Source organism: Doryrhamphus excisus, linkage group LG20 (genome assembly GCF_037039965.1).
Source record: "Doryrhamphus excisus strain RoL-2023G ecotype Guam linkage group LG20, RoL_Dexc_Guam_v1.1, whole genome shotgun sequence".
NCBI lineage: Eukaryota > Metazoa > Chordata > Actinopteri > Syngnathiformes > Syngnathidae > Doryrhamphus > Doryrhamphus excisus.
Genome location: NC_136376.1, coordinates 2,156,419 through 2,178,553, shown reverse-complemented (window position 1 = coordinate 2,178,553; position 22,135 = coordinate 2,156,419). Strand labels below are relative to the sequence as shown.

At 41.9% G+C, this 22,135-nt stretch overlaps 2 protein-coding genes across 5 annotated transcripts in view; one reads left to right on the top strand and one right to left on the bottom strand.

Annotated features, from left to right (window-relative positions):
• The window catches only part of insyn2ab (inhibitory synaptic factor 2Ab), a 35,281-nt gene extending 30,282 nt beyond the window's left edge, over nt 1–4,999 (bottom strand). Inside the window, exons 1-2 of one of the 4 annotated variants that reach the window (XM_078787179.1) lie at nt 3,460–4,998; nt 3,144–3,284 (exon numbers count right to left, since the gene is read on the bottom strand). The gene's annotated coding sequence lies outside the window, so the exon portion shown is untranslated. The other 3 variants (XM_058058817.2, XM_078787181.1, XM_058058815.2) reach the window with 3 other exon arrangements.
• Nucleotides 5,000–15,960: 10,961 nt separating this feature from the next.
• Nucleotides 15,961–22,135, top strand: part of LOC131107975 (receptor-type tyrosine-protein phosphatase epsilon-like) — a 69,351-nt gene continuing 63,176 nt past the window's right edge. Inside the window, exons 1-2 of the mRNA XM_058058519.2 lie at nt 15,961–16,047; nt 16,598–16,677. The gene's annotated coding sequence lies outside the window, so the exon portion shown is untranslated. The remainder of the gene's footprint in view (nt 16,048–16,597; nt 16,678–22,135) is intronic.

The window sequence follows — 22,135 nt, the reverse complement described above, 5'->3', positions numbered from 1 at the left end:
AGGTCGTCACCTGGCAGCTAGAACTAAAATCTCTTACCATGCTGTTAACTACTCCCTTCAGAGAGCAGCACAAACCGTGTCTAACAAGGACACAAAAACGATGCAGAACTGTGCAAGAAGACAAATATCTGAGAGTGTGAAGTTTAAGACAAAGACGCCTCACAGGTCGTCACCTGGCAGCTAGAACTAAAATCTCTTACCATGCTGTTAACTACTCCCTTCAGAGAGCAACACAAACCGGGTCTAACAAGGACACAAAAACGATGCACAACTGTGCAAGAAGACAAATATCTGAGAGTGTGAAGTTTAAGACAAAGACGCCTCACAGGTCGTCACCTGGAAGCTAGAACTACAATCTCTTACTATGCTGTTAACTACTCCCTTCAGAGAGCAGCACAAACCGTGTCTAACAAGGACACAAAAACGATGCACAACTGTGCAAGAAGACAAATATCTGAGAGTGTGTAGTTTAAGACAAAGACGCCTCACAGGTCGTCACCTGGCAGCTAGAACTAAAATCTCTTACCATGCTGTTAACTACTCCCTTCAGAGAGCAACACAAACCGGGTCTAACAAGGACACAAAAACGATGCACAACTGTGCAAGAAGACAAATATCTGAGAGTGTGTAGTTTAAGACAAAGACGCCTCACAGGTCGTCACCTGGCAGCTAGAACTACAATCTCTTACCATGCTGTTAACTACTCCCTTCAGAGAGCAGCACAAACCGTGTCTAACAAGGACACAAAAACGATGCACAACTGTGCAAGAAGACAAATATCTGAGAGTGTGTAGTTTAAGACAAAGACGCCTCACAGGTCGTCACCTGGCAGCTAGAACTACAATCTCTTACCATGCTGTTAACTACTCCCTTCAGAGAGCAGCACAAACCGTGTCTAACAAGGACACAAAAACGATGCACAACTGTGCAAGAAGACAAATATCTGAGAGTGTGTAGTTTAAGACAAAGACGCCTCACAGGTCGTCACCTGGCAGCTAGAACTAAAATCTCTTACCATGCTGTTAACTACTCCCTTCAGAGAGCAGCACAAACCGGGTCTAACAAGGACACAAAAACGATGCACAACTGTGCAAGAAGACAAATATCTGAGAGTGTGTAGTTTAAGACAAAGACGCCTCACAGGTTGTCACCTGGCAGCTAGAACTAAAATCTCTTACCATGCTGTTAACTACTCCCTTCAGAGAGCAGCACAAACCGGGTCTAACAAGGACACAAAAACGATGCACAAATGTGCAAGAAGACAAATATCTGGTATCAACAGTGAAGTGGCGACTTCAGGATGCTGGACTTCATAGCAGGACTGCCAAGAAAAAGCCATATCTCAAAAAAAAAAAATGACCAAGTGATCCCAAACTTTTGAGCGGTCGTGTATATCACTGCTAATGACCCGTGGTCCTTCCCTGATTTGGCCTGGGCTATGCAAAGGATTATGAGTAATGCATTGACTCTAAAATTGCAGAAGTAATCCTCTGAAATCTCCTTATGTGCGCTGGCAGACCATGTTGTCTGTTCCAATTGCCCTCCGCTTCTTTGTGCCAAAATACTGAATGTAGGAGGGTTAAAAATATACACCTTCAGCTATAGTGCACCCATTGATTTATCGTGACCGCTATGTTGTGTAAGCTCTTCAAAAAAAAAAAAAAAAAAAAGGGATGCCAATTGGATTGGGGGGGTGGGGGAGCTGTTTTCCAAACTATGGGAGATTCAAAACTTTGCTGACTCATGATTTAAGCCTCGTCTCGAGCAAAGGAAAAAAAGAAAGAAGCGGCTTAGCTCGTGGCGCCTTATATCCTTGTCGGCCTATATAGTGTAGATGCTTACATAGGATAACCCTGCTTCGCCTTTCTTAGCAACGTTTAAGTAATAGCATTACAGAGGCTCATCCTACACTGAAATGTCGTCACTCGGGGTATCCTATGCCACACAAGGTTGCGTCGTTACCCCGCTATTACCGCCCCACTCTGGTTCCTGTGCAGTGTAAGTCATTTTGCATGCAGCTAGTGTTTTCTTGCATACATTTCAGAGTGTGACATTGCACCAACGATGCCTTCAAGTGCACTGTAAAGGACAAGCTTTAACCGTCCATAAGGTGCTGTAGCGGCTAAGTATGTAGTCTAAGATATGCACACACACACACACACCTTATACCAGAGTTAGTGGTATCTATTCAATATGCATGCAGCCTACACTTGTGAAAGTTTACTACATCACATTGTTTTGGAAGATTTATCACCAAGCAGTGCCAGGCACAATATCCTTGTAGAGGTCAGAGATGGTGAGTAAGAAAAAAAAAAAAAACACTATGAAATGAAATGAAATGCACTCTCCTAATTTTGTAGATGTCTTTTAAGATTTTGACGTTCTTCACCAAACACGCTGTGCATCACCCTGATGAATCCACCCAGCAATCCGGGGGTTGGGCTATGAGCACACCAGCCAACCTGATGATGGAGTGTGATGCGTATCTGGATTTATGTAACAAGTGCAAAAGAAAATGCTGAGCAAGGCAAGTTGCGTTCGGCACCTTAAAGCCCAAACACCACCCACCCCCCCATCCTTGTTTGCTGTGTTTCCCATCATTTCAGGTAAGGAGATGACATGCACGGAAAAGAGAGGGGGTGTGGGGGGTAAAAGGCAAATAAAAGTACAGTTCTGTATGTACTCATGCGGTACCCTTGAGGTTCCCAGATCGTGCCTAATCAGTCATAATAACTCCCAAACCAGCCAGCTCGTGTCGGCCTTGGGGACCACATAATTCATTCCGTATAAATGTGTCACAAGGCACTTAAATCCGGGGGTCCTCCCTCATAACCGGCAGCCTCTACTAGTCAATTAATAGCTGCCACTAATGAACACTCATCAATATTCCTGCCCTCCCACAGGTACACGGCATACTTGATGATCAGTGTTATTACATGGAATTAAATGGTGCATGTGTGCATTGCAATACAATGTCATCACAGGGCTGGGGAAGCTTGCACTGGATGCAGAAATGCCCCCCCCTCCCTGCACAAATACACATGCACAACACAAAGCAGAGACAGCGTTTTCTGCTCATTCCTGCATCCGTATAAGTTGTTCCCGAAGCATCCAACAACTCGAGGCGGATTCCCAACTCTTACCTTGAGACGCAGATCACAGGTGCAAAGGACAAGGGAGCGCCGATCCCCTGTGTGCCGGGTGTCCATCCGTGCGTTCGAGGTTGTGTCCAGCTCTCACAGGCTGGGGGAGGACCGAGAGAGAGGCAGCCGGTGCAGTGACAGCTGGAATAGTTGTGGCATATCCGGCAAAAGATTTTAGCGGATGGGATTGCGTAAAGCAGACAGACATTGCCCTCCTGATAGCTTTTATGCGCTTCCCTTCATTCAGCTCTCTCTCTCTCTGTCTCTCTCTCTCCAGCAAACACTGACACTCACTCAACATTGTGCCTGCACTCACCGGGAATAGGTACTCACAGCGGACATCTCCATCTCGCGGTGCTGATGCTGCCGCTGCTGCAATCCATGTGCATTCATGATTGAGTGGAAGTGTGTGTGTGCGAAGGAGGAAGGCAGGGAGAGGGTGGGCTGGTGGGTGTGTGCATGTGGCACAGAGGGGGAGGCAGGATGAGGAGTCGTGGAGGGGGAGACGGGGGCAGCACAAAAGCTGATGGGGAGAGTCCAGTCGGCGGTCCGCATCACTGGTGAAGACCCCCTTAACTTGTCCTCCACAGGCCGGCTGTTTTGACACTGAGCTGTTATGTAATCCAAAAGGGCTTCAGAAGACAGCAGTGGGAAGAGGAGAGCGGATAAAAAGGAGGGGAGGGGGCGCAGAATCATAATGCATTGTGCTTTTAATTGGATGCCTCCCGCTCACCCACTTCCGACCCGCCACCGCCACCGCCGCCGCCCGGCTATACATCTGACACATTGTTTATGAGAGGTATTGAAAAGGGTGCTGAATTGAGCTCTGGCGCTGCACAAAGTGACGGCGGGGAGGGGGCGCTGGGGCAGAAAAGAGGAAATGCGATCCAGCACAGCAGCAGTCTTAATGAGACTCGGAGACGAGTGGGAGAATTAAATCATGTAATGTGAGAAAGTAATAGAGACAGCGAGTCCGGGAGAAAGAGGAATGCACTGGTGCTCTGGTAACTGGCCGATATTGATTTTGCAGACACCTTTATGTCTATTAGGAGCCTCTAAATTCATAATGGTGGATACAATCCTGTCAAAAGACGCTGTGAGTACATACATCTGCATCAATTATAAATATATAATACTGTATGTATATCATCATTTTGACCAGATTGACACCAAGTACATTTGATTTGACTGTGGCACAGCAAGACTCCCCTCAGCAGGGGCGTCCAAGTGGGCGGGGGGGACATTTTAATAGTGCCAAGGCTGGAAATGGCACAATAACTATTATGTTATCTTAATATTTTGAATGGCGACACATTGACAATACATTGACTGAATATCTCAAGTAGATCCCAGCGAAGATCCGAGTCGTTCATGTCAAAGTCCAAGTGGAGTTGCACGTCTGTGATGATATCGTTTAGTCCAAGGGTCGGCAACACAAAATGTTGAAAAAGCCATATTGGACCAAAAAAACAAAAATTATGCCTGGAGCCACAAAAATTCAAAGCTTATATAAGCCTTATAACGAAGGCAAAATATGCTGTATATATCTATATTAGCTATATTAGCCTACAATAGCCCCAACCAACTTTATTTTAACATTCTAGCCCCGAGGCATTTTACACCGGACGAACTTCCTGGTTCAAAGGTCAGGTAAGCCCACCCTACATAGCTGTCCAAGGCAAATGCCTGTAACACTAGGACCCGAGCAACAAAACATAATAATATCCCCAAGTGTCATTCCAAATATATACTGACAAAAATCACTTTATAAAAACAGCCACTTTGTTACTAAATATGTGCCTATAACAGGATTGTGTTCTTACCCGTTTAATGTGACTTCTGTTTCCGGACATGACTGGTCAGCTTCTCGACATCGGGTATGTATGATGAATGCAATGAATGCAAATTATTCGTTTCGTTCGTCATTCGAAACGTTTAATCCTCTGTTCTCTTCGGTTGTTTTTCTCTTTTTCCCTTTGGGATCCATGGCCCATCACATAGACGCCGGTTTGTTTACAACAGCCACCTACCTGGCATCCCGCCCTGCTGATAGAAACGTGTGTCGCAGGCTATGACGCAAATCTTCGTTGACAGAAATGTCGAAAGGTAATATTTACGCCACATATTTTTACAGCATTGGAAAACGTTAAGAATGTTTGTCTACGTACAGAAACCATATTAAAACAAAACATATATTTCCCTCCCCCATCTTTTTCCATTTTCAAACATTTTTCCAAAAGCTCCAAGGAGCCACTAGGGCGGCGCTAAAGAGCCACAGGTCTAGTCCAAGCTCATCAAAATCGAAATTGTGTGACCGGAGTCCACACTAAATAAACCCAACACTCACTAAATCATGTTGTCTCCAATGAGCGTAACAACTGGGTACCTCTTTGGCCGTTTTTCGGAATCCCATTTCATTATTGACTTGCCACAGGCTCGATAGGAGCCACCTCCTATATGCAAAAGGACCCCGACTCCGGTACCGGCTGATGACTGTCAGTTTAACCATTCATTATGCGTGGAGAGCTGGAGCCTCTAGGCCCTTGCAAATTGCAGACTTCACACTCCACTGCTACAGAGGAACGTGCATTTGAATCAAGACGTTGCATAAAAGATCCAAGGAGAGTTGCGGAACTTCCGACTCAAACGCTATTCTATTTCGGAGCTTATTCTCCACTCTGTTCTTTGGGGGACGCCTTGGTCTCAAAGGTGAATCGTTCGCTCACATTTGCAAAACATCCCAAGGTGAAAGAGGAACGTTTCTATTAGCATATGAAATAGCAAAGCAGCAAACATACATTTTTATCTCAATTGTTTGTCTGTTTTCCGTCTGTACGCTGCAAGCTCAAGGGGATGAGGACAAGGATGATCAGTGAAAATAGCAAACCTGAATAAACACCGGCTTTTTCCTCCTCAAACTTGTAGCTTGTATCTGGCACCGTGGATACACTGTGGATTAGATCCACGGCGCGTGTAGACAGGCTTAGAAACGATCATTAGCGTATGTATAGGGAGCTTGTTACTGCTATTTGATGGCATTACTGTACATCCCACGCTCTCTCTCATCAGCCTCAATCAATGACTGTGTAAGCCTGTCAAAATAAATTATTGCTCCAAACAAATGACATACTGCAGGGGTGGGCAAACTACGGCCCGGGGGCCACATCCGGCCCGCCGAATGTTTGAATACGGCCCGTCTGTTCTTTCCAAAGTATTTCATTTAAAGCCAACATACAACATAGCATCATGGCTTGAGCCAACCTGATGGTTTAAGTGGCTGTTTTATCAATTTCGTTATTTGATGTGGTCTGTTAGGGTTAGGGAGGTACATTATTAAAAAAAAACAAAAAAAAACCTTCAACTGTATTATAGAAAGCAGGAAGTGAACAAATGTAACAGTTACTGATTGTAAAAGTACCAGATGGAGGGGTAGGATTTAATAAGCTTTGCTTCTTCCTACTCCTTTTAGGCATGTGGAACTGTGAACTGATTATGGGATGCACTCAATTGTAATCTGATGCATGTTCAAATGAAATAAAACCATTACCATTACAATTACCATTACAATTTAATTTAATTTAATTTAATTTAATTTAATTTAATTTAATTTAATTTAATTTAATTTAATTTAATTTAATTTAATTTAATTTAATTTAATTTAATTTAATTATATATAAATTTAATATATAACGCATTTTACATCAAATAAATTATCTCAATGCGCACATAGAGCAGATTGCATGACACTTTTACAGATACAATACTTCCAGGTGGACTATTACGCGTAAAAAATATATTTTTTTCACATAAACAATGCAACTCAAAAAGATAGCCCACCCCTGACATACTATGTCATTTCAAAATATCAATGTTCTACTTAGTCTGTTTTTTTTTCTGAAAGGTCTGTGAATATGGAAAATAATATGGAAAATGTACTTTGTATTGATGACCTTAAACTCTCAGATTTCAGAGTTAGGGGAAATAGGATGATGTTTGTAGTCCTGCTGGCTTCATTGAGCCATGACCTCCAGCTGGCACCGGATCGGTTGGTAGCCGAGTGTGAAGCGGCAGGGATGAAAATCAGCACCTCCATGTCCAAGTTCATGGTTCTCACTCAGAAAAGATTGGAGTGCCATCTCCGGGTCTCGGATGAGATCCTACCCCAAGTGGAGGAGTTTAGTAAGTACCTCGGGGTCACGTTCATGAGCGAGGGGAGGATAGAAGGCAAGCTCGATGGGCGACTCGGTGCTGAGATTCGGACTAAGTTTTCTCCGTTCTCGGGTGAGAACAGAACAGGGTTGCTGACCCTGCGGGTTGCTGACCCCTGACCTATGGTCATGAACTTATGGTAGTGACTGAAATGAGACGATCACGGGTTCAAGAAGCCGGGCTAAGTTTTCTCTGTTCTCGGGTGAGAACAGAACAGGGTTGCTGACCCCTGACCTATGGTCATGAACTTATGGTAGTGACTGAAATGAGACGATCACGGGTTCAAGAAGCCGGGCTAAGTTTTCTCTGTTCTCGGGTGAGAACAGAACAGGGTTGCTGACCCCTGACCTATGGTCATGAACTTATGGTAATGACTGAAATGAGACGATCACGGGTTCAAGAAGCCGGACTAAGTTTTCTCTGTTCTCGGGTGAGAACAGAACAGGGTCGCTGACCCCTGACCTATGGTCATGAACTTATGGTAATGACTGAAATGAGACGATCACGGGTTCAAGACGCCGGACTAAGTTTTCTCCGTTCTCGGGTGAGAACAGAACAGGGTTGCTGACCCCTGACCTATGGTCATGAACTTATGGTAATGACTGAAATGAGACGATCACGGGTTCAAGACGCCGGACTAAGTTTTCTCCGTTCTCAGGTGAGAACAGAACAGGGTTGCTGACCCCTGACCTATGGTCATGAACTTATGGTAATGACTGAAATGAGACGATCATGGGTTCAAGAAGCCGGACTAAGTTTTCTCCGTTCTCAGGTGAGAACAGAACAGGGTTGCTGACCCTGGCGAGGCGTTCAGGACATGTCCGACCGGAAAGAGGCTTCGTGGGAAGCCTCAGGATCTGCTGGAAGGAGCTGGACAAAGGGAAAGGGAAGTCTGAGCTTCCCTGCTGAGGGTTCTGGCCCAGCGACCCGACTTGACATAATCGGAAGACCGTGGATGGATGTACTATATAAAACCGATTCCTAAAGTGCTGCTAACATTTGCGTTCTCCTGTCCCACTCTGTAATGTTACGTTGTTGTATCTACAGCATTACAGTGTATACAGTATGTAAAAACTGAATAAGGTTTTTTGGGAGCCACATAGTATTACCAGTAAAGGTCCATAATAAAACAGGGTGTTCCCAATATGGCTTCCTAAAATCCCATCTAGACTGTTTTCCACGGCTGGAATTCAAGCATCAATACATTACTGTGGGACCTCTGAGACTTATTTTAAATTGTTGAAAAATAGTATAATGTGGGGGCATTAATCTTTCAGACGGAGACTACATTTTTTGCCGGCTTTCAGATCTCTTAAGACTGTGCAGATGCACTTAAACTCCATCCCGTTGACTTGGTCATTCTTCTGTGAGATAAAATTAAATTATACAATTCTTGCTGTAGGTAAAATCATAGCATTAAAGGCATGAAATGTGTCCTATTAGGGTCTTTTGGCCAACGGCTATGCCAGTTTTACCCCAATGAATAGTCATTAAAATCAGCACAATCAATCACGTTTAACAGCAGTGGAAAATTGGCTTTTAAACTCCCAAAGCTAATTTGTCATGATGTAATACAGCAACCATAGTTAAGCAGGTGACAATTAGATCAAGTACAATAACGATGTTACGTCACTATTGATGACGGCGTGGGGCCAGTCGCTCCCCATATCACAATTTGTCCCGTCAATATCCTGTTCTCCATCTACATTTAGTCGGAAGACTCGGCGGTCTGATAATCATGTTTGCGTATGCGCTGTCTACACAGTCCTCACGAGGCCACGTTCAAGCCCACCTAATCTGGCTGGCACATTCTGAGCCGTTGGCTCTCTTTGATCAGCAAACAAATGACAAGAAATGATGAAGCTTTCATGTTTAATACTTTTTTGATTCAATTTGGGCAATGAGCTAAGCTTTATTGCTGCCTAGGAGAGCGGTTCGGTGTTTCAGTGTGCTGAAAGACAACGGTAGAACGTTGATTAGTTTCCAAGATCTCACACAGTAGCCATCGTCCTGCTATTTTTTGCACTGTTTGTTTTAATATCAGCACAGTTATACAACGACTGGAAGGGCTGAGTTTTATTAAATGTGACGTTGATGTGATCATCACAACATTCCTCCGTCTTTCTCTCAAGAGGAAAACATGCAAGCTGAAACAACAAATCTCCTTGCAGGTTGGTGGAAAAAGCCAGAGGTCTACTGTGCCTTGAGGGACAACTGTGAAACTCAGAATGAAACAAATCTCATTAGGGTGTTTGACTGAAGGAAAAATAGTACATCTGTCAAGAGCAACCGCACAAAAGCAGGTTAGCGAGAGGGCAATGTTGTAATAACGCTTACACTTAAACTCAGTGAACATAGAGTCGAACAAACTGCACGTAGCCACAACAAACCCCAAAACAACAGCAGTCATTGTAATGTAGCACCGGATATACAAAACAAGGGCCTAGAACAGGGGTCAGCAACCCGCAGGGTCAGCAATCCTGTTCTGTTCTCACCTGAGAACGGAGAAAACTTAGTCCGGCTTCTTGAACCCGTGATCGTCTCATTTCAGTCACTACCATAAGTTCATGACCATAGGTCAGGGGTCAGCAACCCTGTTCTGTTCTCACCCGAGAGCGGAGAAAACTTAGTCCGGCTTCATGAACCCATGATTGTCTCATTTCAGTCACTACCATAATTTTATGACCATAGGTCAGGGGTCAGCAACCCTGTTCTGTTCTCACCGGAGAACGGAGAAAACTTAGTCTGGCTTCTTGAACCAGTGATTGTCTCATTTCAGTCACTACCACAAGTTCATGACCACAGGTCAGGGGTCAGCAACCCGCAGGGTCAGCAACCCTGTTCTGCTCTCACCGGAGAACAGAGAAAACTTAGTCCGGCTTCTTAAACCTGTGATTGTCTCATTTCAGTCACTACCATAAGTTCATGACCATAGGTCAGGGGTCAGCAACCCTGTTCTGTTCTCACCCGAGAACGGAGAAAACTTAGTCCGGCTTCTTGAACCCGTGATCGTCTCATTTCAGTCACTACCATAAGTTCATGACCATAGGTCAGGGGTCAGCAACCCGAAGGGTCAGCAACCCTGTTCTGTTCTCACCCGAGAATGAAGAAAACTTAGTCTGGCTTCTTGAACTTGTGATTGTCTCATTTCAGTCACTACCATAAGTTCATGACCATAGGTCAGGGGTCAGCAACCCTGTTCTGTTCTCACCCGAGAACGGAGAAAACTTAGTACGGGTTTTTGAACCCCATGATTGTCTCATTTCAGTCACTACCATGAGTTCATGACCATAGGTCAGGGGTCAGCAACCCGAAGGGTCAGCAACCCTGTTCTGTTCTCACCGGAGAACAGAGAAAACTTAGTCTGGCTTCTTAAACCTGTGATTGTCTCATTTCAGTCACTACCATAAGTTCATGACCTTAGGTCAGGGGTCAGCAACCCTGTTCTGTTCTCACCTGAGAACGGAGAAAACTTAGTCCGGCTTCTTGAACCTGTGATCATAATAGTTGCTAAACAGTCAGCCTTAATTCAACCTGTTAAACATTAGCCACGGTTTAGTGATAATTCTTTTATCAAGTGACTCTTACCTTCATTGTTTTTCACCGTTGATCAAAACTAAAATACACAAAAACGAATTCTGTAAGACTGAAGGTTTTGTTGACTATACACTCTTGTGTACTTTATCCGCCTTGTGTTTGTAGCATTATGTATACTTGGCAATAAAAATACTATTAATTCATACATCTATCCAGGGACCGTTGACTAAGTACGGCACATTAACATGATTGGCAGTTGGGCACGCAGACTTTGATTGTTTGTAAAGATTACACTTTTTGTAATCATTAGTGTAAATAAACCCAATCTCCGATCACAGCTCGCTTATTAAAACTTTTTATCTTGCGGGGATCATTGCGGAGCCCCAGTTAAGCCGGCTGTGTCTTTTCCAAATGCAACATCAAGCTGACAGTTTGTTTGAGTTGCCGTGATGAATCCCATCAGACATCAATCTATGAAGTCTATCAAAAGGTGGGATGTCTGAGAGGACGGGGAAGCGTGTGGAATTGATAAAGATGCAGAGTCAAAGAAGGGAGCTTAAATATTGTCGCTATGCCGTCTTCTCGTGCGTGAACATGTCATCTCACCCACGTTTTTTTCCGATCATCCTTGCATTTTCTATTTGAGCTCATCATCTGCGGTAACTGCATCAGGCGGCGGCGGTGTAGCGGAGCAGACCAAAGACTTGATGCTGCTGGAATATTCAGGCGCTGGAACCATGACACAGCATTTTTTTAGTTATACGTATTAGGCATTTATTATCTATAGGCGGTCGAGTTTGATAATCTAGTCCATATCAAAAAGACACACTGGTGTGGTTCCTTTAGTGCTATTTTTTTAACACAGACCCAAAGGCTGTGCAGCAAAGAGCAATAAATAAAGTAAGGACTTGACTGCGGCAGCTTTCGGGATTCAAGTATTCCAAACCAAAATGCTCTCTGCTGGGTTGTATGTGATATTCTGCTATATTTAGCAGCTTATATTTGACAAAAAGATTATAAAATATGGATTTATGCATTTAGGAATAGGCATTGAACCAACTTTGCCCTCGGTTTGCCCACACTGACCAAGATGTTGACCTTTGGGAAATATATGGTGACTTTAAATAAAGTTAAATTCTATGTGTAGATAAACATTCATTTATTCATTTTCTAGGTATGAATGCGGCTGCTTTGGCTTTGACTATCTAAAACCAGGTTGCACGGCGGTCGAGTGGTTAGCGTGCAGACCTCATAGCTAGGAGAATAGAGTTCGATCCCACCCTCGGCCATCTCTGTGTGGAGTTTGCATGTTCTCCCCGTGCATGCGTGGGTTTTCTCCGGGTACTCCGGTTTCCTCCCACATTCCAAAAACATGCTAGGTTAATTAGCGACTCCAAATTGTCTATAAGTATGAATGTGAGTGTGAATGGTTGTTTGTCTGTATGTGCCCTGTGATTGGCTGGCCACCAGTCCAGGGTGTACCCCGCCTCTCGCCTGAAGACAGCTGGGATAGGCTCCAGCACCCCCGCGACCCTCGTGAGGATAAGCGGTAGAAAATGTATGAACATAACATGTTTTTGGAATGTGGGAGGAAACCGGAGTACCCGGCGAAAACCCAAGCGTGCACAGGGAGAACATGCAAACTCCACACAGAGATGACCGAGGGTGGAATTGAACTGTGTGGCCTCGTCAATTATTTTATTGTATTGCATTACATGTTGCTTTTCCTATGTCACATGTTCTTCCATTTACCTGAAAGTCTACCACTTTTTAGCAGTGTTGTGTCTTCCATCAAAGTTGTAGTTGTTTAAATGTGTGTGCATTCAGGTTGTGTGTTCAACGTGTGTGTGTGTGTGTGCGTGTGTGTGTTTACTAGACAAACTCAGAGCTCGGCAATGACAAACCCACCACCAAGCGGGAGATGCTATCAAGCAGTCAATGGGAATTCTGCTCAGCAAGTGTGTGTGTGTGTGTCCAGTCAGTGGAGAGATCAGCAGTGGGTGTAGAAGAACACACATTGTGTGTGTGTGTGTGTGTGTGAAAACCCACGCATGAGTAAGCACTTCCACAATGGCTCCTGACAACTCGGGCAACTTCCCTCAGTAATGCCAAGCAGCAGCTTGATCTCAAGGGTGCATGAATGCAGACATATTATTTGCTGAGTGCTCTTGAAGTGGCTTGCTTTAAGTCGTCAATACAATCTCCTGCTGCTGTGATTCACATGAAAACGCGGTGAACGGTGCCGGTCCTCCGAGATGGGGTCTTCCACCACGCTGGTATCACGTTCAAGCGTGTTCCTGTTCCTCCCGTCTGCTGGCGATGAAGACAGCTGGGAGAGAGGATTGACAGATGAAGAAAAGAGAAAGTCAGTCACACAGAGGTGGTAATGGAAGTGCTTCCAGGCCCAGATGCAGCTAATATAATCACGCATAATTTGCTTCTGTAGTCTTTGCAGCATCTCCGTTCATGTGTGGATCGCTGACTGTAAATAACCCAATAATGTAAACAGTCTGTGATTATTCTGTGCATGTGAACGTAACCGTGCGCCTGTTGCTAGCTACGTCTTTTTTGCCCGACAGACTGCAGGTCATCATGTGGAAAAATGTGAAAAAACGTGTTACCATGGTGATATCTCTTTTTATATCATATTAATATATACTGTATGTTCGAGTGGTTAGCGTGCAGACCTCACAGCTAGGAGACCGGGGTTCAATTCCACCCTCTCTATGTGGAGTTTGCATGTGCCTGCGTGGGTTTTCTCCGGGTACTGCGGTTTTCCTCCCAGATTCAAAAAATATGCTAGGCTAATTGGCGACTCAAAATCGTCCATAGGTATGAATGTGATTTCACAGATATGGCCGAGGGTGGGATTGAACTCCTAGCTGTGAAATCTGCACGCTAACCACTCCACCGCCGTGCAGCCCGCTAGGTTAATTGGTGACACAAAAACGATGGTGCTGTTACGATACTGTTAAGAACTCCCTTCAGAGAACAGCACAAACTGGGTCTAACAAGGACACAAAAACGATGCACAACTGTGCAAGAAGACAAATATCTGAGAGTGTGTAGTTTAAGACAAAGACGCCTCACAGGTCGTCACCTGGCAGCTAAAACTAAAATCTCTTACCATGCTGTTAACTACTCCCTTCAGAGAGCAGCACAAACTGGGTCTAACAAGGACACAAAAATGATGCACAACTGTGCAAGAAGACAAATATCTGAGAGTGTGTAGTTTAAGACAAAGACGCCTAACAAGTCGTCACCTGGCAGCTAGAACTAAAATCTCTTACCATGCTGTTAACTACTCCCTTCAGAGAGCAGCACAAACCGGGTCTAACAAGGACACAAAAACGATGCACAACTGTGCACAACCAAGACAAATATCTGAGAGTGTGTAGTTCAAGACAAAGACGCCTCACAGGTCGTCACCTGGCAGCTGCACTAAATAGTATCCGTCAAACACCAGTGTCAGTATCAACAGTGAAGCGGCGACTTCAGGATGCTGGACTTCATAGCAGGACTGCCAAGGAAAAGCCATATCTCAGACTGGCCCAAAAAATTTCCGAGTGATCCCAAACTTTGGAGCGGTAGTGTATATTCCCTGAGAGATGACACAAATCGACACCCTTGACAACATTTCTGTGTGTGATCTAATGATCGGCTATTTAGGACTTTAGACACCATGGATTTAACACCTTATGGTTTTTACAAGATATTCTACAACAGCTGTACACACCCCAGCTCAAGGCATTCTTTAAAATAAATGGCTGTGGTTTTCAATTAAATACGGTTTGCTGAGATGAGGAGGTGGATCATATATAGCATGCAGATGAAGATAGATTTCTGCCTACGAAAAATGCTCTTACTTAGAGGACTAGCGTGGAGGGGGACCCTGGTTGCTTAGGAACAATGACAAGATTGCAGTGTAGAAATGTCTCACCGTCGAGGCCATTAAAAATGTCTTCAGTCGATGCAAAAAAAAAAAATACTGTAAACGTCTGATCAAAATTTTAAGACCAGTTGAAAAACGGCAATAATTTACATTTTGTTCTGTCGGAAGAAAATACTGAGTCAGCAATTTAATCTGTTCGTCAGCTGATCAAACGTTTAAGATCATAGCTAAAAAAAGAAATAAAATGTTGGAGTCCATAATGAGTAGCTGTGCCATTCTTGTTAATTATCTGAAAAACGGGTTTGATGCCAGTGTTTCCAGGAGGCTAGCGGGAATGTTGATCCGAATGATCCTCTGGAACAAGTCCGTCATCAGGTGGCCATTGTGAACTGCAAGGGTCAACCTTCAGTCATGAGCGATGCCGTCTGCAACATCTCCACATACTAGCTAACCACCTTTTGACGCCCCTGCACAAACCGAAGCTCCATTCTTCCAATAAAGGATCATGATGGCGCCCTTTTCACAAGTGCCATGTGGAAAACATCTCATGTGGGATCTCCTTGTCATGCTGGTAACATTGGACGCCAAGGTTCCATGTTAAGGTTCCATTTTTTTCCATCAGAGAATAAAACGTCTCCACCTTTCAGCGTACCATGTTTGATGCCCAAGACAATTTTGCTGCATTGAGGGAAACGTGCCCTTTGATGATGTTTCTGTTCTTTAGAGCTTTCCCTACCAGATGGCATCTGATGGTTATTGGACTGCAGTCGGCATCAGTAACAGTCTTCATTCGGGCCAAAGATGGTACCGTGTCTTGACGGACAGCCAATGGGATCCTCCGGCTCACAGTCGGTGACATTGTTTTGGTTCTACACTTGACTTTGTGGTTCCATAAGGATCTTTTGCATCGTTCTTAAGGATGTTAATGGTTCTTAAGGATTGTCAGCATCTGTCAAACGATGTATAGCATGCTTGCTATACATTGTTTTTTGTCTCACTCCCTTTTCTTCTGTTTGCATTTTTAAGCTCTGTATTTTTCAAAACCCACATACTAACTCTTTGAGTATGCAGTGTGTCTACACTGGCACTATGTGATTATGTATTTTTTAATATATAGAAATGTTGAGTATGTATCATCAAATTACTACTCACACACAAATTACCCAGGATGCAACGCGACGTGACGTCACCATAAGAAAAATGAACCGTTGTGCTGAACACCGAGCAGCAGGATGGACCAAACGGCGGCGTCAAACAGGATATATCGTGAGTTGGTTCGCTTCTTGTTTTCAAAGTAAAAGCAGTTAGGACTACGGTGTTTTGTATGACAAAAGTAAGTGTGTTTTATTTTGTGAAAATAACCGGAAGTGCGTTGCTCGCTTCGGTTAGCTTAAATTTAGCCGAATTCGTTCGAACAAAGTTGTAAACGGTTGGTATTTGGACAAATACATGGCACACTCGGGATCTAAACGTCCACTTTCTAGCCTGATTTTAAAAAATCTCAATATAGTAATAGATTTAAATAGTTTAAAGCTAAAGTGAAATCGATTTCGTCGATTTCGGCTTGGGTAGGAGCGCAATGCATTGTGGGTTATAATGTAGTACACTGTAGTGTAAACGCTTTGATGGATTGGGTATGCAGTATAGAGTGTGGCTAGTATGGGCATGGAAGTATGTAGTAGTAGTTAGTATCCGGTTTCCAACACAGCCATGGCCAAGATTACATTTGTTTGGGGAAAATGTGTCCTGTTGACTGACTGCCAGGCCAATAAAGTCACTACCATTTCAAATGATGTTTACTATCATTTTGACATAGGTGCCCTTCTGTTTTATTGGTCACACCTTGGCAGTAACTCTACGCTAAAAGATGCCCAGAACTGGAAACAAGAAGAAGTGGTAAGTGTTCCCCTCAGACCACACAACTTTTTTGTTGTTTTTCCCAAGATTTAGCAGCAAACTAAGTTGGAACAGCCTCTAAAATGGAATTAACTTACACTATGCATTTAAAATCCATCTTAATAAAATTACTTTCAATGCTTTTGTACATTGACGTCTTTGGATACGCAACAAAAAGCGTCACAGCACGATAATGTATGCTATCTGAAGGGTCCTGACGTCACAATGTTCTAACTCTTTATCCTTTGCCAACTTGTACACGTCAGAAATGGGCAAGGATATGAGTAGGAAAACATATCAGATATAAAAAAAAAAAAGACGATATGTCTATGTCTTGGCTCTGGTTGCACCCAGACCCCAGCGCTGGCTCCGGATGTTTGCTCGTTTTCTTTAAACGAGCCCCATCCTGTGGTGATCAGAAGCCAGGAAATTACATTAGACTGTAGTCTGCCCCCTGACAGTGGGTGGCAGGTCAGTTTTTCTCCCACAACTCTCTGCGCTCCGAACACTTAAGCTATTAACCTTATTCTACTTTGGACAACCTGGATGGATGACCCTCATTCTTATAATGGCTTCCCTTTGCTTCATTGTGTTTCTTGGAGTTATGGCTGTTTCTTTAATGGTCAACATGGACCTGTGGACTGATTTAAAATGCCCAAAGCCATCTCCCGGAGACAGGTATGGACTTGAACAACCAAAGAAGACCAAATGGTTCCATCATGGTCCAATGTATTCAAAGCTAGTAATGCGGTGAGTTGCTATGCTACTAACTGGGAGGAAAAATACCTGTATGTTGTACTTGGGTAGTATTTTTACACCTGCATCTCCTAAAGCCACAAGCAGCAGCAGGTGTGCCTCGTTGTCAACACAAGACAAATAAGGAAGGTGTGGACAAAACAGGAAACGTAACATAATGAACATGGGTCAAAAGTAGAATATACTCTATATACCGGATTTGGGCAAACTTTTTGACTCACTGGCCGCATTATTTATGTAAAAAAATATGTTTTTTTTACATATAACAGTCCACCTGGAATTATTGTATCTGTAAAAGTATCATGCAATCTGCTATATGTGTGCTTTGAGATCATTTATTTGATGTAAAGTGCGTTATAAATTAAATGTATTATTAATAATAAGAAACAAAAATAATAAATTAATCAGTAATAACAAGAAACAAAAATAATAAATTAATCAAATTAATTTATAACTTTATAATTTATAAATTGATTATTATTTATTATCATTTTAAAATAATAACCAGTTAATATTATACATTATTATAAATTTTAGTTAATTATTACTAATGATTACTAATAATTATTATTGTTTAATAATAATACTAATAAGAAACAAAATAATAATCAATTAATCAATTTAATTTATAACTTTATAATTGATAAATTGATTATTATTTAATAATAATAATGATAACAAATTAATACTATTCATTATAAATTTGTGTTAATTATTAATTATCAATGATTAATAATAAACATAAATTATTATTATTGTTTAATAATAATACATATTGTTATAATGTACTTGTGTCCCTTTTTCAGGAGCACTTTGTAAACAACAGACCACATCAAATAACGAAGTTGATAGATTCCTCAAGCCATGACGCTAGGTTGTATGTTAAGTTTAAATGAAATACTTGACGGGCCGTATTCAAACACTTGGCGGTCCAGATGTGGCCCCCGGGTCGTAGTTTGCCCACCCCTGCTATATACGGTACACAGGCACTCCATCGGACTTGAGTGTAAAGCCATCCTTAGTACTTCCTCTGCAGTACGCAGTAGTGAAGATGTACACTTTTATGTAGTACGTCCTGTGTTTATACTCTACTTAGACACCAAATGGTACACACTAGAATGATGAATGATCCAAATTCCCATGCCCCAGGAGTACTTTGTGAAAGAAAAATGAATCAACAAGGACTTGAGGAAAAATGATCCGTGCATGCGGGCATTGATGGATGCGCATGCCAAATGTCTTGACTTTAAATTCATATCAACACTAAATCACATGGAGAGAATGCCAGCGTCTCTTTCCAGTCATCACCCGCTTTTTAGCCACCATAGAATAACACAACTGGTTTTTGCGTGGAATCCATTTCATGTTCAGTGGGGAAAAATGCTATGATTGTGGTCAACCTCAGAAGGTGCATTCATAGGAGAAGCTCCACCACGGACAGAGGCCGGGTAGCGGAGATAATGATGTGCTTTTTGCTGAGGCAGCAGCTTCGCTTCAAAGTGTCCTGACTGATTGATATTTCAGAGCAAATGCGGTTATTAATTCTTTTTTTATACATTGCTTTTATTTGCAGAAGGCCGTCTGTATCTTTGCCTGAAGGGAGAAGTGAAAGTGGTGATTTACGTGGCGGCTGCAGTCGGTTAACATTTTGCAACTTGCACAGTGAGGTGGATCAATACCAAAATGTTGGGTAACTTACGGTTGGAAGAGTGCTGCGATGTGTTGGGGACGTCGGGATTTTTTGGGGATTTCAACATAATGAATTTGATTCGTGTCCAAAGTGCGGTATGGGGGCCATTTGTGGCCCACAGTTCATTTTTTATTGGCACAGATGAAATAAGTACACAGAAAATGTGTGGAAATGTGTATATTGTCTGATAAAAACTGCTTTTACTCATGTTTCATTAATCAAGTGACATAGACCAGTAGATTGTATTAGCATAATTTAGCATATTAGTGTATGACTTAACAGTATGTGTTAACATTATTAGATAATATTAATAATGATTGCGTGTTATCAATACCAAAATGTTGGGTAACTTATTGTTGAAAGAGTGCTGCAATATGTTGGGGAAAGGGATGTTTTGCATTTCAACATAATGCATTTGATTGGTGTCCAAAGTGCGGTATGGGGGCCATTTGTGGCTCAAAGTTCATTTTTTATTGGCACAGATGAAATAAGTAAAGTAAAAACTGTTTTCACTCATGTTTCGTTAATCAAGTCACATAGACCAGTAGATTTTATTAGCATATTAGCATAATTTAGCATATTAGTGTATGATTTAACAGTTTGTGTTAACTTAAGTAGATAATATTAATAATGATCGCGTGTTATCGCTCTTTTATAAACAAGCACAAATAGGTTGCAGTATTTACCTAAACCAGAGTGGAAAATATTCCATTCCAAACACCAGATACACATGCTTGCAGGATTTGGTACGCTTCTGTGTATGGTAAAGCCCTCTAAAAGGCGATTTAGTTGGCGGAATTGTCGCAACATAATAATCACATCAACAATCGTGGAGTGGAGTGAGAAAGTCCATTTCGATTCACAAGTGGCTTGAAATTATCATCTGACAGTAAATCCAACAACGGAATTTGAGCACGGAATGCATAATAACTCGCTTTGTGCCAACTCACGGTGCATAAATTTGACGCTGGCGCTGCTGCTGTGCATAATCAGTTAAATTAATTATGTGGAATAATGCTGAAAATATTCGATTGTTCAATGTGTCAGACCTTGATCTAAATAGAAAGTGACAAGCAGCTATCCGGATATCCTAAATATGAAAGTAGGACAGCGGGAGTGATGTTGTTATTGCGCAGATACTGCAATGAAAGCATTATGACTACTACAAACCTGGACGGTAATTACTGTATTTGTCGCAAAGCCATTAGACGAAGACATAGACCTTTTTAGTCAATAAATTGCTGCATCATAAACTATAACCCACCCATGGCGTGAGTTTTAAATGGTTAGTGAGCGGAATAAGTCAGCGTTCAGGGTCGATACGGAGAACAGTCTCGGGGGGTTGGGGGGGAATGTGCAGCACAACAGCACTCTGGAGCTAATAGTCCACCATTATTAATAAAAAAAACAAACCTATTATTATAAAGATAAAGAAAAAGAGATAAAGAAAAAAATTGTCCAATAAATATTTTACGGTAAAAAAAAATTAAAAAATATTTTTAATATAATATTAATATTATTTTTTAAATATATATATTTATTTTTTCATTTTTAATGTTTAATGTTTTCGTGGAAATTTTATGGTTAATTTTTTCATATCATATATTAAATCAGTCGATTTGAGGCCTGATGATCCAAGTTGAGATACGCTTTTAGTTAAAAAGGTGTTTACTGTCTTTGCCGCTTCTACAGCCCTACAGTGATGCAATGCAAATAGTGAGTCTGTTTCCGCATGATTATGTGCATTGCTTATTGTATCAAATCCTACAAAATTGCTTCTTTATTTTTATTTTTTTTACAGCTCTGTCAACACCGCTTCCTGCTAAAGCCGGCAGTGTTTTTGTGCAGCTTGACACTGCTTTTCCAGTTTTATGTAAATTCAGCAAAGTTAGACCTGAAGTCATGTGTCAAGCAAAATGCATGAAAACTTTGCGTTAATAAATTCAAAAATGTTGTAGGATGATGAAGGATTAGGTCTATAAATATTTTTAAAAAATTGTGCAATAAATATTTTACAGAAAAAAAAATTTAAAAATATTTTTATATAATATTATATTTTTTAATATACATATTTGTTAATATTTTCATTTTTAATGACCTATGGCCCACCTGCAGTCCCACCATGCCCCAACAGAGGCCACGGCCCACACTTTGGGAATCAATGCTCTAAGTTTCACGGGTGATATTACTTAAAAAAGTAAAACATATTTTGGTATAAATTTTAAGGTTAGTTTTTTCATATCATATATTAAATCAGCTGATTTGAGGCCTGGATGATCCAAGTTGAGATACGCTTTTAGTTAAAAAGGTGTTGGCGCTTCTATTGCATATGAGCAAATCCCTATGGTGATGCAATAGAAATAGTGAGTCTGCTTCCCCACGATTATGTGCATTGCTTATTGTATCAAATCCTACAAAATTGCTTCTTTATTTATATATATTTATATATATTTTTCCAGCTCCGTCAACACCGCTTCCTGCTAAAGCCGGCAGTGTTTTTGTGCAGCTTGACACTGCTTTTCCAGTTTTATGTAAATTCAGCAAAGTTAGACCTGAAGTCATGTGTCAAGCAAAATGCATGAAAAACTTTGCGCTAATAAATTCAAAAAATGTTGTAGCATGATGAAGGATTTGGCTCTACAGGATCCCTTAAGAAGGAAGGTTATTACCGCAATATGAAGTAGTTGACACAGACAGACAAGGTAAAACCCTCTGAATTAAACTCTGCTCCCATAAGCAATACTTGGCAGGGATTTCTGTAGCAAAACAATAATCCCTTCAAAACTTTCCGCTTCCAAAGTCATTTGCAGATTTCCCTGTTTCACCCTTGACAAAGAACTATATTGTCAGTCGGGGAAAAAGACTATGAGAATAATATTTGTTTGTCTGTATGTATTGTTGTGGAGAGGCCTTTTACCATCTGATATCCGCGGCTTGTTTGTACAGCAGCTCTAATACCCAACAACTACAACAATCATGTCCTGATTTCATATGCCGACCGCGACCCAAACG